Source organism: Ascaphus truei, chromosome 2, assembly GCF_040206685.1.
Source record: "Ascaphus truei isolate aAscTru1 chromosome 2, aAscTru1.hap1, whole genome shotgun sequence".
Taxonomy (NCBI): domain Eukaryota; kingdom Metazoa; phylum Chordata; class Amphibia; order Anura; family Ascaphidae; genus Ascaphus; species Ascaphus truei.
The window spans coordinates 375,620,584-375,638,412 of record NC_134484.1 but is presented as its reverse complement, the minus strand read 5'-3'; the positions used below and the strand labels follow the sequence as shown (position 1 = coordinate 375,638,412).

General features: G+C 46.5%; 1 protein-coding gene across 5 annotated transcripts in view; it reads right to left on the bottom strand.

Moving 5' to 3' along the window:
• NEK11 (NIMA related kinase 11) overlaps window positions 1-17,829 on the bottom strand; it is a 377,860-nt gene that overhangs the window by 230,343 nt on the left and 129,688 nt on the right. The gene's annotated exons all lie outside the window — the stretch shown is intronic.

Genomic DNA, 17,829 nt, shown 5'->3' with positions numbered 1-17,829 from the left:
ACAGGGATCAGGGCAGAAGGGAGACAGTGATCGTGGCAGAAGGGGGACAGACTGTCAGGGGGCGGGCCGGGGGCGGGCGCGTCACTGGCCGGGGGCGGGCCAGGGACGTCTACGGAGCTGGTTCGCCCTCATTGGGCGAACCGCTCACGTGACCGGCCTGTCTCGCCAACAAGCGGGGGAATTTTAAATTCCCTAAAGACCTGCGCTTCCGCAAGCGAGCCCCTACTAAAGCCGCTCTAATTGCGACTGTAGGGGCTCAGTGCTGAGCGGGAGCGCGCGTTAGCACGCTTCCGCCAGCAAGCGCCAAACATGGCCAAGGCCTAAGAGATTGCTGCTCATTTTGAGCTTATTAGTTACTGTTGCTTAGTGAATATGGCCTTTAGATAATTTGCCCACTCATTAACTTAAATCTGAGGAATTATGGAGCATGACAGCAATAGAGCTTTAAGAAACGGGAAAAAGGACACGAGTTTGAATTAATGCTGTGTGTGTGAAATACTAATTCTATTTTTGGGAACTAAAATACTTCTATTTATATGTAGCCCTCTTTCCTACGCTCTAGAGTAACTACTGGTACTGTACACACCTGTTGACTCAAGGAGATCTGGGCCTCCGCTAGCTGGGAGCCTGGGGTAATAGTTATAGTACTGGCAGCGCCTCCACTTACCCAGGATCCCCAATGAGTAAGATTCCCCTGGGCAAGAACAATAGCAACACACATCAGATTGTAACCGTTTACTACTAAGTATTGATAGAACCTTATCTTATAGGCAAAGCAATAACACACATACAGTATAGCACACGATGTATTCTTAACCACTACTTGCAATATAACACCTGTGCTCAGCCCCTCTCTTAAAGAGAAATGTCACTATCCCGTTACCGCGTGCCCCCACACCGTGTCCATATAACTAAGGATATGTATATAGGCTTAATCCATTGGTCACTCCACCTTGTGTCCCCAAAGAGTGTTCCCTACGGCGGGATCAGCGCCTGTTGAGCGGTGTTGGTGCACTTAGTAAATACCTTCCGATCACTGGGGTGACCGGCAACAACTTTACAAAGGATCCGCCGATCCAGCGCAGTCTCTCACGAGTAGTGGATGATGCACAGCAGCCTGGGCCCAAACGACTGTCACCAACCGCAGCTCTGCAACACTGTGTCCCTATCTGTCTATGCAGTAAGGGGCATGTGTCGCTACCAATATAGGGCGTCCCTGCAGCACCACAAGCTATGGTGACTCAGGGAATACACTGGGGCCTGAGGGGGAATCTGCCTACGCAGGTGGGTCACTGACCCCCTGCACACACACTACCTCTACCCTTGCTCCTCCGGTTCCCTCTGCCTAGCGTGGTCTCTCCCCCACGCTTCCCTTTCCTGCCTCTCGCAATTCCTGCGTTGTAATTCGCTCCCTGGCGTCAGGTGACTTCGCTGAGGCTCCTGGGGATTGTAGTTTACTTGCTGAGCCTCTCTTGATTGGCCGCCTGTTCGCGCGCTTTGCACTGCGCATGCGCAAACTCTCTCTGCTCTGACAGTCACTCCTGAATATTACGCAACAACATGGACGGGTGCCCTGTGATGCCGGGCCGCTGTGGAACCTTCCATACACTTCCTCCAGATACACGCTGCAGTGAAGGTAGAAGCAAACTGAGACATCCCTACATATAGTTGTTTCAAAATAGTATATAATCATAAAAGTTGTGAATGTGAAGAAACATACCATTTAATTTTTCCTATTGTATTTTTCTCTTGCAAAGATTTCACTAATCCCCGCAGTTTGGAATGATTGAGAATATTGGATTGGAGGTTCACATAAGTAATATGTGAATGATTATTTTGTACAGCAAATAAAAATATCACTTGTGAACACATTTACATGTTTCAGACAGGTCTGCAATGCTGCTTTTGACCATTATCTCTTAGCATAGAGTGCTTCTATTGCAGCCAGGGATTCTGGGAAATTACATGCAAATTAGCACACAGGATAACCTTTTGGAAAATAAAAAGATTTGAATGTTCCTATGCAAATAAGTGAGTTAATTGAATACAACAAAAAATAATTATATCAATCAATCTTAACATTAAGAAAATAGAGAAAAAAATTGCACGGATTGCATTCCCTTTATAAATGCAATACGTAATAATCACTATTGTGATTAACATTTATTTGAGTAAGAGAACCCCTGGTTCTGTACAAGTACTTTAGATGGGGAAATAAAGGGTGATGGATCTGCAAACAATTCAAGATGATGGCGCATCAGGTGCATGCAGGCTTTAGTGCACCTGAACTCCACAGACACACCATCTGTTAGATCACCCAGATGCTTCAAAGAGCAAACGCTGATGGATGATGATTAATTGCATCTGCAACTGGGACATCAGAAGCCAAGTGAAATATGACTGAACTTAACCTGAACTATATCAAGCGCCTACAATTTATATTGTGTACTGAGTTAACAAAAATTGCAAATGCTGTACCTTTATTGTAGGACAAAAAAAGGTATTTTGTAAAAGCACTACCTGTACTATAGAATGATTCAGTCTGCTTCATTTTTATGTTGAACTAATCTGTGCAGCAAAGAAGAATGAGATGTATTTTCTTTGTAATATAAAATTATGCATTTTGAACCCTATTAGCTTCTGTATCACCCTTTTTGCCCTTTTGCTATTTTATAATTATTGATATATATTGCACATACTGTAACACCAAGACATGCACAGTGCATTAGTAGTTACAAAAAAAGGGGGGGTGCCAAGCATCTTTGTCTTCTGTCACTGTGTTTTGTCACAGAAATGGTATTTGTGATGGTGCTGTTTTTAATTAAAAATCAAAACACAATTTCAGTGACAAAACGCTAAGAAGTTTGACATAGAATGTGCGTGCTTTGCAAACACCCTGTTTTACCTATTTGCACTTCTATATTTATAGTAACTGTGAATTCCTTGTGTTTGTTGTGTGTCTCTGTGTTTGAGTGAGTGTGAGAGTGAGTGTGAGTGTGAGAGGGGGTGGAGGTGGGGGTGACCTTGGTGGGGAAGTGGGGGGGGGGGTGACATGGGTGGGGGAGTGGGGGTTGACAGTAACCTGGGTTTGACTGACTGACCTGGGTGGGTGACTAAATGACTGACTGACTGACCTGGGTGGCTGACTGACCTGGGTGTGTGACTGACTGACTGACTGACCTGGGCGAGTGACTGACTGACCTGGGTGGGTGACTGACAAACTGACCTGGGCGGGAGACTGACTGACTGACCTGGGCGAGTGACTGACTGACCTGGGTGGGTGACTGACAAACTGACCTGGGCGGGAGACTGACTGACCTGGGTGGGTGACTGACTGACCTGGGTGGGTGACTGACTGACTGACCTGGGTGGGTGACTGACTGACCTGGGTGGGTGACTGACTGACTGACCTGGGTGGGTGACTGACTGACTGACCTGGGCAGGAGACTGACTGACTGACCTGGGTGGGTGGGTGACTGACTGACTGACCTAGGTGGGTGACTGACTGACTGACCTGGGTGGCTGACTGACTGACTGACCTGGGTGGGTGACTGACTGACTGACTGACCTGGGTGGGTGACTGATTGACTGACCTGGGTGGGTGACTGACTGACTGACCTGGGTGGGTGACTGACTGACTGACCTGGGTGGGTGACTGACTGACTGACCTGGGTGGGTGACTGACTGACTGACTGACCTGGGTCGGTGACTGACAAACTGACCTGGGCGGGAGACTGACTGACTGACTGACTGACCTGGGTGGGTGACTGACTCACTGACCTGGGTGTGTGACTGACTGAATGACCTGGGTGGGTGACTGACTGACTGACCTGGGTGGGTGACTGACTGACTGACCTGGGTGTGTGACTGACTGACCTGGGCATGTGACTGACTGACTGATTGACCTGGGTGGGTGACTGACTGACTGACCTGGGTGGGTGGGTTACTGACTGACTGACTGACCTGGGTGGGTGACTGACAGACTGACCTGGGTGGGTGACTGACTGACTGACTGACTGACCTGGGCGAGTGACTGACTGACCTGGGTGGGTGACTAAATGAGTGACTGGCCTGGGTGGGTGACTGACAAACTGACCTGGGCGGGAGACTGACTGACTGACCTGGGTGGGTGACTGACTAACTGACCTGGGCGGGAGACTGACTGACTGACCTGGGTGGGTGACTGACTGATTGACTGACCTGGGTGGGTGACTGACTGACTGACCTGGGTGGGTGACTGACTGACTGACCTGGGTGTGTGACTGACTGACTGACCTGGGTGGGTGACTGACTGACCTGGGTGTGTGACTGACTGACTGACCTGGGTGGGTGACTGACTGACTGACCTGGGTGGGTGGGTTACTGACTGACTGACCTGGGTGGGTGACTGACTGACTGACCTGGGTGGGTGACTGACAGACTGACCTGGGTGGGTGACTGACTGACTGACTGACCTGGGCGAGTGACTGACTGACCTGGGTGGGTGACTGACTGACTGACTGACTGACCTGGGTGGGTGACTGACAAACTGACCTGGGCGGGAGACTGACTGACTGACCTGGGTGGGTGACTGACTAACTGACCTGGGCGGGAGACTGACTGACTGACCTGGGTGGGTGACTGACTGACCTGGGTGTGTGACTTACTGACTGACCTGGGTGGGTGACTGACTGACTGACCTGGGCGGGTGACTGACTGACTCGACAATGGCTAGTGACCCCAATGATCCATACCTTCTCCTATCCTCGACCATGGCAAGTTATACTACAATCCTCCCTTCTCCAACCCTGACCCGGCTATGACTCTGCATTCCAGACGTGATCTCGAGGCCTCAGGTCAGTATTTCTATATCCCCACCTCTGCCTCGCGGTCCAGTCCAGTTTGTGGTGGGCACCCGTTATAATGATAGAAAGTTTGTCTGCATAGGTGATTGCGAGATAATATTGAATGCCTTAGCGCTTGAAGGTACTGGATGATAATCTGAGAGACATACAGATGTTGCAAGACAGTGCCGTAACCGTGTTAATGGATCAGTCCATCCACTACGCTGACATTGCTTTAATATATTGTTGATTGAACTTGAAGGCCTGATCAACAAAGCTCTGTTAATGGCTTAACGGGTGTTAACTTAAATTAACACATTGTTACGTGCTAACGAAGATCTTCAAAGCTCCAAACACTTGTGTGGTGGCCTGTTTCATGACTAAAGCGATAACTATAATGAACGTTAATGCAAATCCACAGATCCATAGAGCTCCATTATAGTTAATGCAGAGATTTAACATTATGATAGTTAGGCCATAGCTTAACCCAGCAAAAACTCACATCATCACGCATTACATGCTGTATTTAGCGCACTTAAAGATAGACTGCTAAGCGTTGACATCAATCTAACGCAACGTTGTATTCTATAAATTTAATGAATTGCCACGTGGAGCACCATTCTCTCACAGAGCGTGTACATCATGGCGGAACAGGCCTCTGCTGTTGCTCAATCCAAAAGAAGGATCCATGTGAACAAATTCTGTGAGGCAGAAATAAATGTCATGGTCATTAATATTGAGAACCATTATGGCAAATTCATTCGCGAGCTTGCATAGAATACCCCGGCGTCTCTGAAAAAACTGCATATGGGCCCAAATAGTTCAAGACATAAATGCTGTGGGCCATACTGTAGTCAGAGAATCATAGAAATGGTAAAGAAAAGATTGGCAGATATCAGACGCAAGCTTCGTAAGAAACTTGCTGAGCATGCAAGGGAACCTCAGAGAGGAGGCTCTGAACCAGAACTGTCCCTGACTGATTATGAACAGTGCATGATGGAAGTGGAGGGCATAATGGCCAAAGTAGCTGTCTCAGATGAGGAAGCAAGTATACTGTATATTACAATAGAAAGCACATTGTAAAAATGTAAAAACTAAAATTGGAACTACTTAAGCAAAACATACATTTTGGACATACTGAGAATAATGAGAAAACATTGAATAATTGTGTATGTAGTTGTAGTTGTAATTGTGTATGTATATAGTTAGTTAAATGTGTATTTACTCCAAATAGATATTAATATGAATAACAAATATTGTATCACCCATTGTAACAGAGTGGTTTATGTGACAGTGGTTAGTTAGTATTAGTCAGCTAGTAGTTGAGGTCTCGATAACATGGTGGATGGCAAATGATTTATTTTTCATTTGCATGTGTGTTAATTAGAGTACACAAGTTAACAATGGTCCCCAGGGTGTTTGTGTTCAATATCATTATCATAAATATATGAAATGGTAGACTTAAGAAGCATCAACATAATAAATATATATATTTAAAATATTTGGGTTAGTAATAAACACATTAATAGTCACAGCATTGCTTTTACCATGTATTTACTTAGCTTCATTTAGGACCATCTCAACAGACATGTGCCACTCCATCATCGCCTGTGAAATCCTAGATGAGCAGGAATCACAGAATGTTGGAAGTGAAGGGGACTTCAACTTCTGCAGTAACCAGAGAAGTCACATTTCTTAGTCACACCTACTCCATCTGAAGTGCAACCTACTCCATCTGAAGTACAAATTAATCCAGACAGGGTAGTACCTTCTGAGAGAGTATCCAATCATTCCTCTCAAGATAACAGTATTTTCACCGGAGGGGCAAATGAAAACAGAATACTAAGGGTCCCTAGGAGAGGATATATCCAAAGGTCTTAGGCAACCTCTCACCTACACAGGCAGCACCGAGTGGCCATGACTAAGGAAACTCAAACAAAAGCTATACTATCGCAGGTAGCAGCAGCCCTGCATCACAACACAAAACAAACTACAGCAGCATTAAACCATCTAGATTATAGCTGGAGTTATTCAGCAAGCTGTAGAACTCATGGGTCCACCTTCACTAACAAGCACATCAGAAGGATATGTGTGTTCAAGTGCTACTTCCCATCAGTCAATGGGGCCCTAACATACACGTCATGGCATACGGCGTCAAAGGGGTGGCATCAGTGAACCATCCACTACTATTGATAGAAGGGGAAGGCAATAAAGTTATTAATGTTGTTTGTTTTGTAAATATAGTTGTTACTTGTTATATTTTTATATGTTTCATAAATACATACCACAAAATGTTTATAATATTTCCTAACTGGTGTTGTCTTTGTTTTAATTTCATAACCACATATACCAAAGTTTAATTAATAAGTCAACTCTGGCTGTCTTAAGCGCTATCACAATGGCAGCTAATGTAATTAGAAACCTAAAACATTCAAAGTTATAATAAACCAAAATACCAGGCCACCATACATCTTCTAAACATTCAGATGTATTATACAAACACACCCTATAGTAATAATAAAAATAATAATAGCATGTTCTTGTATAGCGCTGCTTGTTTTACGTAGCACTTTACAGAGACATTTTGCAGGCACAGGTCACTGCCCCGTGGAGCTTACAATCTATATTTTTTTGGTGCCTGAGGCACAGGGAGATAAAGTGACTTGCCCAAGGTCCCAAGGAGCCGACACTGGGAATTGAACCAGGTTCTCCTGCTTCAAACTCACTGAGCCGCTCCTTCTCCCGACAACCATTCAAAATTGAAATATGCAAATAACTTTTTGGATTATTACATACAAATATATACATAACTATATCTTGTGCACCCCTTGAATGTATGTGATAATATATACAGTAGTAGGAACACATACAATTATTGTACTCCTATTTGACTATAAATGGGTTAATTTCAAGGAGAATGCACTGTCCCCATTCAAGGGAAGCTTATAAAAAAGGACCATCTTGTTTAATTGAATCTTTAACTAATTAGGCTATCCAATTTGGGGATAACAATCAGTTTGCTATGTTTTCAAGGAATGTCATTACCAAGATATGTAAGTGTCCAAGATATTATAGTAGAGTTTTTGTGGCTGCAGCATGATTCATTGTGTAGAGCTCAGGAGATAGTGAGATAGAGATTACAGTTTTCAGAATCTGTGTAATTTATAAGGAAAAGTTGATACACTGCTTTTTGCAGACCCCGACTGTACCTCAATGATGGGTTTAAGTTCAAGATGAACACAAGATTTTGTACACTGTACCAGGAGTCATGCCTTTCTTGCTCTGAACAAAAAATGCAGCGTTCAATAGATTACAGAGATGTAATTTGTAGTTTACAGGTAACATAGAGCTATATCTGAAATGAGATCCATAAATCCACCCTGCTAGAGAACAGAATATTACAGATGGAAGCAGAGAATGTCTTAATGGACATTTTTTAAAAAAATAAGTCATTAAGTAATATATTGATTATATTGATTAATCCACTGTTTGGTCTGTCAAAGGGGTATGTTGGGAATGTCACAGGATGCTTAACCTCCCTAACCAATCGCAAGCACCTTTAACAACCTTACCTAATATATTGTACATGTTACAGTGCCTCCTATGATCCCGATTCAGTTTTTAAAAAAAAATGGTTGTTTATTCTATTCCAAATATGTTCCCAACCAATAATTAAAATATATTATATAAAGATAATATCCTCACGAAATCTTGAAATAAAATATATATTTTTTACTGATCAGTGTAACATCACACAATAGCACGTGTAACAGAACAGACATGAAAAACAAAACATTTACTACGTGATCTTTTTTGGTTTTGGTAGAGTGCTTGGTTTGTGAGCATGCTGGCGCCTCAATCCACAACACAGTGGCTCCTGACATGATGAGAAGGTGGGCTAGTCTGGTAGGTTTGATGGTCCACTAGGCTGGCTGACAGTTGGCAGTGTAATGATGTAGGTGGGCCGAATCACCTCAATAGCCTGTTGCAATACTCCAACAACTTGGTTACCAAGATGGTGCAGTGTGGCATCAATGGTGCTTATAGATGCCATGGCCTGTCGATGATGCCTTCTCCCATCCCTGATTTGGCGTATTATTTTTCTATTCTGTGCCCTATATATAGCAAGCAAATCCTGCAAATACTGAAATATTGCAGCATCTGCTCTTTGCTAGGCACCAGCAGAGGGGGATACAGATAGAGGGGCTACAGTGTAGCAGGAGTGGGGTAACAGATAGAAGGGTCACCGCAGGAGCCGGCAGGGTCACAGGAGGTGGGGCCACAGCAAGGATCTATAGCTAGAGCAGATGGGGCCACAGATGGAGTTGCCACTGCAGGTAGGGCCAAAGTAGGTGGGGCATCAGCAGGAGCAGGTGTGGCCACTGATGTGGACTGTACTGTAGGTGCCACAGGAGTTTCCACTTGAGGCAAATTTTCAATGAAAAACTCCCCACCCTCTGCTTGAGAAGTCTCCATCTCAGACACTTTTCCATCTGAGGCAGGTGATTCGGCTGGGTGTCTTTGAGATGGGCATATACAGTATATTGAGATAAAATATATATTTGTTAGAAATAGTACGCCATAAAAAAGTAATACACATAAAACATATTTTGTGCATATTAAAGGTATTATATATATATATATTTACACATAAAATGCTTTTTACAATGAGCCAAAGCTAATTCAATTGTTGACACATATGATTATGACCTGAGGCATGATGAACATTATAAATAAATAGTTGACGTAGGCCTAAAATGTTACAATGTTCTGTAAATTACCATAAAATTGTGATTTGTAACATACTAACTGCTGGAGACATTGTTATTCAATTAAACAATTGTGTTAAACACAATCATTACTATGTGGTTAATGCTCCATACTGTAAGGATCTGCGCCGCGGGTACACCCACTTCCAGCGCCTCCATACCTTGTCTCCGTGCCGCCCAGGCTCCCCGGAGGAGTGCCTCACTCCTCGCGGCACACCCCACGGTTGCTCCCGCACTTCCGGGGCGCGCGCGTACCCAGGCTTCCATTACTGGTGCTGTGCGCCTGACTCCGCTTCCTCAGGTGCTGCACTCCCAGGCCCTTCTCCCCTATCGGATCCTTCCCCGGGCCGCTCCTCCGCTCCTCCCCTTGCTCTGATAGGCTCCAGCCTCCCAGGCACTTCTCCCTTATCAGGTCCTCCCTTGGGCCGCTCCTCCGTTCCTCCCCTTCCTCTGATTGGTCGCAGCCCCCTATTTAGTCTCCCCTCACCATTACCACCTTGCTCTGCATAGCTTCTGTACCTTGGTGCTGTCTGCTGTTGCCTGGCCCCTTTTGTCTTTCAGTTCCTGTTCCTGTGCCTGGATATTCTGCTGACCTCACTGAATCTTGACCTTTGGCTTTGGACTTCATTACGCTGCTCTCTGGATCCCCTTGGATTTGGCTTTGGACTTTCTACCCTGCAGACTTCTATATCCCCTGGACATGGCTTACGGACACTCTACTATGCTGCTCTCTCCACTCCACGACCCAGGCTTACGGACACTCTACTACGCTGCTCTCTCCATCCCACGACCATTGGCTTACGGACTTTACCTTTCTACGCTGGAGTTGTCAAGTACAGTACGGTACCTTTTCTATTTTTGTTACCTGGACCACCTACGCTACTTCCACACTCCGGCCGTGCCCCCATTTACTGCTAGGTGTGTGGTATTACTCCTTTCTACCTCAGTCCCGGGGTCTCGTCTGGCTTGTGGGCAGGCCGAGCGTTACATTATGCAGAGCCCATCAGACCCAGACCCCCCTGAGGTGGAAGATACCCTAACTACCATCTCCAAACACTTTACCTTCTTGGACAACCAGGTCACCGCTCTTAACCAACAGGTTGCTACCTTAACCATCCATTAACAGGTTAATGTCTCCAGTTCCGTTATCTCTCCCACTGTCTCCCGTGAAGGAACAGGGTCTTCGGAGTTGCGTATCCCTATGCCCAGTAAATACGCGGGGGACCCGCTTGCATGCCGTGGGTTATTAAATCAGTGCGAGATACAATTCGAACGGTCACCCTCTCGCTTCCCCACGGATCTTACCAAGAGGTAGCTTATGTTTTTTCCCTTCTCACCGGGGACGCCCTGGCCTGGGCTTCACCAATCTGGGAGCTGAAACCTGAACTTACTTCCCTAACTTTAAAAGAGAATTTCGTTTAGACTTTGACACCCGTGGACGTAGTGATATGGCTGCTTCCTCCTTGTTCCACATTTCGCAGGGTCGGAGATCAGTGGCACGTTACGCTCTGGAGTTCCGGACTATCGCGGCTGAGACTGATTGGAACGATGGGGCACTTTCTGCCGCTTTCTGGCAGGGACTTTCGGAATCCTTAAAGGACGAGCTGGCGGCTCATGAGAGGCCATCCTAACTGGAGGCCTGTAACAGGGGACTTATCCCTGTTCAGTAATGTGCCTTTAATCTAGCAGTGTGGTAGTTAATTACTCCAGTATGCTGAGGAGAAGCAGCAAACGCTACAGGAAGAAAAACTGCAGGCTGCTAAAGAGGTACAAGCGCTGCAGGAATGTATGAATACCCAGTATGTCCCCACAGAGCAATATGAGGAGCTAAAGGCCACGCTGCATGTCTTCGGAGCATCGTTGGAAGCGGAGCTTCGATACCAGGTGACTCTGTATGAGAGGGAGCGTGAGAAGGCTCAGAAACTGAAGCAGAGACTGTTCCATTCAGAAAACAGACGCAGCGGCAACCTTGACGACAAAAATGACAGAGCTCCAGAATATGAAGGAGACTCTGATACAGATTCCTCCAATACGGAAAAAGGTATTGGCTCTGCCCAAGCACCAGTATCCCACAGTAACTAATGCCCGTAAGGACAAGGGTAAAGTGAGAGTTGGGGACTCCACGCAACTTCAAAACAAAAGTATGAAGTTTGAGCCACCAAAGAAAGCACTAGCCAAACCTACAGCTGCACAACAGCAACAAACAGAGGTAGGAGTGCATAATCAAAGCCAGAAGAATCCTTAGCTGAAGAAGCTGAACTGGTGACTCCGTGGTGTGGAGAAGCTGCAGAAAGACCACTTCAAGAGCAGAAAACTCTAAGGGCTAGTCCTAACTGCTCTACAACTGTTGCCATACACTTTGTCTACAAAAAGAGGAGTGCCCGATGCAACAGAAATCTCAAGACCGCGCAGGCGATAAAAAGACTTTACGTGGAAAAAATCCTCCTCGAGCGACTGAGGAGTGCTGATCTCAAGCATCTTCGGGAGGAGACAAAAATAAACTGGAGAAAGGGCTCCAATCCCAGCGGGACAGAGGGTTCTCTTCCTCCATCCACTCTCATTCAAGTCACAGAGATATCTAGAATGAGAGTGGAAGGATGGGCTTTGGCCGTGGTAAGCCCGAGCTTCCCACAAACAGGGGAGGTATGTAACAGGGGACTTATCCCTGTTCAGTAATGTGCCTTTAATCTAGCAGTGTGGTAGTTAATTACTAAATACCACCTGCCTGATTAGATTGTTTACAAAAACCTGTCTGTTCAGACAGGAAGTGACTCTCCTTAGCTCTGACTGAGAGCTGACCTTTGGAGAGACAGAGCAGAGGTTCTTGAGTCCCAGGAGAGACTGACCAAAAGAAACCCAGATCTCTGGAGCTGACCAGTCTTGAGCTCTGCCCAGCAGAGCTGATTTCAAGACACAGGGAAAACTACTACACCTGAAGCTGAACCAGGAAGTGAGAAGATTTTCTCTCCAAGAAACAGATAAGACTTTTATTCTTAAGAGACTGCTTATATCTGCTTATTTCATGCTATATGTTTTGGGCTGCGAGAAATGCTTGACTAAGGCAGATGTGAATTATTGCATAGTGTTTCACTAGAAATACTCCCAAGTGAATAGAAGCTTCGTTCCCCCCCCCTGTGTTTGGATGGATTTCCTGATGAAAAGGAAAAGGCACAATAAAGCCTTATTATAATTTCACATTATAAACGTCTCCAAATTGTGTACATCTGTGAACGTCCGTCTACAAGGCCCTAATCGCTTTGTATATCAGGGTCGATCAAAGACTTCTGGAGAGGCGGGCTGAACGTCAACTTCCTCGTAATTCTGTTTCCATGTCTTCTAATTCCAGGTCTCCTGCTGTTGTTCTACCAGCATTGGACGCTCCGGAACCCATGCAACTGGGCAGTCATCAACTTCCTTCTACGGAGCGACTACGTCGGAGAAATGAGGGCCTGTGCTTCTATTGTGGATCTCCTGGCCACATCCTGCCACGTTGTCCCTTGAGGCCGGGAAACGCCAATGCCCAGTGAGGTATGAGGGAATCTCACTGGGTACCATCTCTTCTTTTCCCTCTCCCACACAGGGTCTTTCCAAACGCATCTTAATGCCTGTCCTCCTTAAGTACGCCAGCATTCAAACCCCCGCTCTGGCCTTCCTCGATTCTGGATCCGGAGGGAATTTCATAAATCAGGCTTTTGCTATTCAGCACAACTCCGGGAGAAGGCCTTTCCGGTCGGATTGGAGGCTATCGATGGTCGACCCCTGCAGCCAGCTTTCATTTCCTTGGAGACACTTCCCATTGAACTTTCTATGAATGATGGACATTTAGAAATCATTTCTTTTGATGTCATCCATTCCCCTTCGGTCCAAATCATCCTGGGCTTACCATGGCTGCAACTACACAATCCCATCATTGATTGGACTGCCAAGTTCCCCGTTCAATGGAGATCTTCCCAGGTGGAATTGTCTTCTCCGTCCACTGCGGTATTGGCCGTCTTGGAAACCTTTCCCCCGCAAGACGCCACCCTACCGGACGTCTATTCGGAGTTCCTGGATGTCTTCAGTAAGACCAAATCCGAAGAGCTTCCCCCTCATCGCCCTTTCGACTGCCCGATTGACTTAATTCCGGGTACTCCTTTTCCCAAAGCCAGGTCATATCCATTATCTTTGCCTGAGACGGAGGCCATGTCCGAGTATATCACAGAAACCCTTCAAAAAGGCTTCATCCGGAAATCCACTTCTCCCGCCGGAGCATGATTCTTTTTTGTAAAAAAGAAAGATGGGACGCTTCGCCCGTGCATCGATTTCCGTGGCCTAAACAAGATTACCATCAAGAATCGCTACCCTTTGCCTCTTATCCCGGAGCTCTTCGATAGGCTGCAAGAAGCGACGATTTTCTCTAAACTTGATCTACGGGGGGCATATAACCTGATTCGCATCCGCAATGGAGACGAGTGGAAGACCGCGTTCAACACGCGCAGCGTCACTATGAGTACCTGGTGATGCCGTTTGGGTTGTGCAATGCCCCTGCAGTCTTCCAAGACTTTATGAATGAGGTTATTCGTGATCTATTGAATTCTTTTGTGATTATCTACTTGGATGATATCCTCATTTTTTCCAAAACCCTCGAGGAACACATTCTCCGTACCAAGATGGTGCACTCTCGTTTACGGGCCAACAAGCTCTACGCCAAGATGGAGAAGTGTGTCTTTCACCAATCCTCAACTACCTTCCTGGGTTACATTGTCTCGGATCAAGGGTTCACCATGGATCCGGAGAAGCTAAATTCTGTACTCGAATGGCCACAACCTAACTCTTTAAAGGCGATTCAGCGTTTCCTTGGTTTCGCAAATTATTATAGGAAATTTATTGATGGTTTTTCTACCTTGGTAGCACCCATTACGGCCCTTACCAAAAAAGGGGCCGATCCTTCCTCTTGGCCATTGGAGGCCAGCCGGGCCTTTGAGTCTCTTAAAAGAGCTTTTGTCTCGGCTCCCATTCTGTGATATCCCATCCCCACCCTCCCCTTTACCTTGGAAGTTGACGCTCCGACGTGGGAGCCGGTGTGGTTCTCTCTCAAAGAACCACCCCCGAAGATAAACTACACACCCTGTGGGTTTTTTTCTAAAAAAAAATCTTCAGCAGAAAGAAATTACGACGTGGGGAATAGGGAATTGTTGGCCATCAAGATGGCATTACAAGAGTGGAGACATCTTCTGGAAGGAACCAAGGAACCCATTCTGATCATAATAGACCACAAAAATCTTTCTTACATTAAAGGTGCTCGTCGTCTTGGGCCCCGTCAAGCTCGTTGGGCGTTGTTCTTCTCAAGGTTTAACTTCATCATCTCTTATATTCCTGGGACAAAGAATATCAAAGCGGATGCATTGTCCCGTCAGTTTATCACTGAGGAGAAGTCACCGGAAGTCCCGGAGAGTATTCTGTCCCCCCAATTGTTTATCTCTGCCACCTCCTTTGACATACTGGATAAGATTTTAGAGTCTCAAGCACAGGTCCCCGAAGGGCTAGAAGTCCCTGATGGTCGTCTTTACGCAGCCCCACGTTTTCATCTCAAAATTCTTGAATGGGGTCACTCCTCCAGATCTGCCGGCCATCCCGGGTTTAAGAAGACTACTGATCTGATTTGGCGAACCTTCTGGTGGCTCAATTTGTAAAAGGACATTAGAGCTTTCACCGCCTCTTGCCCAGTCTGCGCACAAAATAAATCTGTCCGTCAAAAGCCTTCCCGTCTTCTACAACCCCTCCCGGTCCCGGACCGTCCTTGGAGTCACATTGCTATGGACTTCATCGTGGATCTTCCCCTGTCTAATGGTATGACTACTATTCTTGTAATTGTTGACAGATTCTCCAAGCAAGCTCATTTTGTTCCCCTCAAGGGTCTACCCAATTCCAGTACTTTCGCGGATATTTTTTATAAATAAATTTTCCGTATTCATGGCGTCCCGTGGTGCATTGTCTCGGATCGTGGTACTCAATTTGTTTCTAAATTCTGGCGTGCATTTTCCCAGAGGTTGGGCATTACCCTTCTTTTTTACTCAGGCTACCACCCCCAAACTAATGGGCAGACTGAATGCATAAACCAGTCCCTTGAACAGTATTTGCGTTGTTTTTCTTCCGATTCTCAGGATAATTGGGCTAAGTTACTTCCTTGGGCAGAATTTGCAATTAACTCTCTCAAGAATGAGTCCACTCAAGAATCACCGTTTTTTGTAAACTATGGATTTCATCCTACCCGTCTTCCCATGCATTCTTCCAGGTCCGGAGTTCCTGCAGCAGATGATAGGGTATCCACCTTACATGGGTCATGGAGGAGGATTCAAACAGTTTTACAGGACTCCGTGCTAAGACAGAAGAGACAAGCAGATAGGCTTCGTCGGGAGGCCCATAAGTTCGCACCTGGAGAGAAGGTCTGGCTTTCTTCTAAAAATATCAAACTGAAGGCCCCAACCCCTAAACTGTCTTCCAGGTTTCTGGGTCCTTTCTCTATTCTGAGACAAATTAATCCTGTGGCCTATCAGCTTCGTTTGCCTCCCTCTATGAAAATTTCACCTGTCTTCCATGTTTCACTCTTGAAACCGTTTATCCAAGGCAAACGATTCGCTCATCCTTCTCTTCGGCCTCCTCCCCCCATTGTACCAGGACAACAGGAGTTCGAAATCCAGTCCATCATTGACTCTCGCATCTCCAGGGGCAAGCTCCAATTTTTGGTCCACTGGAAGGGATACGGACCTCAGGATCGTTCTTGGGTCTCGCATGCGGATCTTCGCGCCCCGTCTCTACTCAAACGATTCCACCAAAAATTTCCCCTCAGACCTTGGATGGTTAGCCCGGAGTCCGACCCTCGAGGGGGGGTACTGTAAGGATCCGCGCCGCGGGTACACCCGTTTCCTGCGCCTCCTTACCTTGTCTCTGTGCCGCCCAGGCTCCCTGGCGGCGTGCCTCACTCCTCGCGGCACCCCCAACGGCTGCTCCCGCACTTCCGGGGCGCGCGCGGACCCAGGCTTCCATTTACTGCGCCGTGCGCCTGACTCCACCTCCTCAGGTGCTGTGCGCACATCACACACTTCCCTGCCCCTGCTCCATCAGGCCTGCCTCCCAGGCCCTTCCTCCCTATCAGATCTGTGGACGGACGTTCACAGAGGTACACAATTAGGAGGCTTTATAATGTGAAATTATAATAGGCTTTATTGTGCCTGTTCCTTTTTATCAGGAAAATTATCCAAACACAGGGGGGGGGAACAAAGCTTCCATTCACTTGGAAGTAATTCTAGTGAAAACACTATGCAACCAATTCACATCTCCCTAGTCAAGCATTTCTCCCCAGCCCCAAACATAGCATGAAAATAAGCAGATATAAGCAGTCTCTTAATAATGAAAGTCTTATCTGTTTATCAGCTGTAGAGTAAGCTTCTCTGCTCTCCTGGAACCGCACGGAGCGTGCACAGAAAATCAGCATCCAGGTTTAGAAGTCTTATTTGGGCCTTGTGTCTTGAAAGCAGCTCTGCTAACTTTTGGCAGAGCTCAAAACAAGTGTGTCTCTAAGTTCAGCTCAGGTGTCAGCTAAAGAGTTCTCACTTCCTGTTTCAAAAGACAGGCTTTCTAAGCCATCTAATTCAGGCAGGTGGTGTTTAATAATTAACTACAAGTGGTTAACCATCACACTGCTGGATTAAAGACACATTACTGAACAGGGATAAGTCCCCTGTTACAAGATCCTTCCACGGGCCGCTCCTCCACTCCTCCCCTTGCTCTGATAGGGGAGAAGTGCCTGGGAGGCTGGAGCCTATCAGAGCAAGAGGAGGAGCGGAGGAGCGGCCCGGGGAAGGATCTGATAGGGGAGAAGTGCCTGGGAGGCTGGAGCCTATCAGGTCCTCCCTCGGGCCGCTTCTCCGTTCCTCCCCTTCCTCTGATTGGTCCCAGCCCCCTATTTAGTCTCCCCTCACCATTACCACCTTGCTCTGCATAGCTTCTGTACCTTGGTGCTGTCTGCTGTTGCCTGGCCCCTTTTGTCTTTCAGTTCCTGTTCCTGTGCCTGGATATTCTGCTGACCTCACTGAATCTTGACCTTTGGCTTTGGACTTCATTACGCTGCTCTCTGGATCCCCTTGGATTTGGCTTTGGACTTTCTACCCTGCAGACTTCTATATCCCCTGGACATGACTTACGGACACTCTACTATGCTGCTCTCTCCACTTCACGACCCAGGCTTACGGACACTC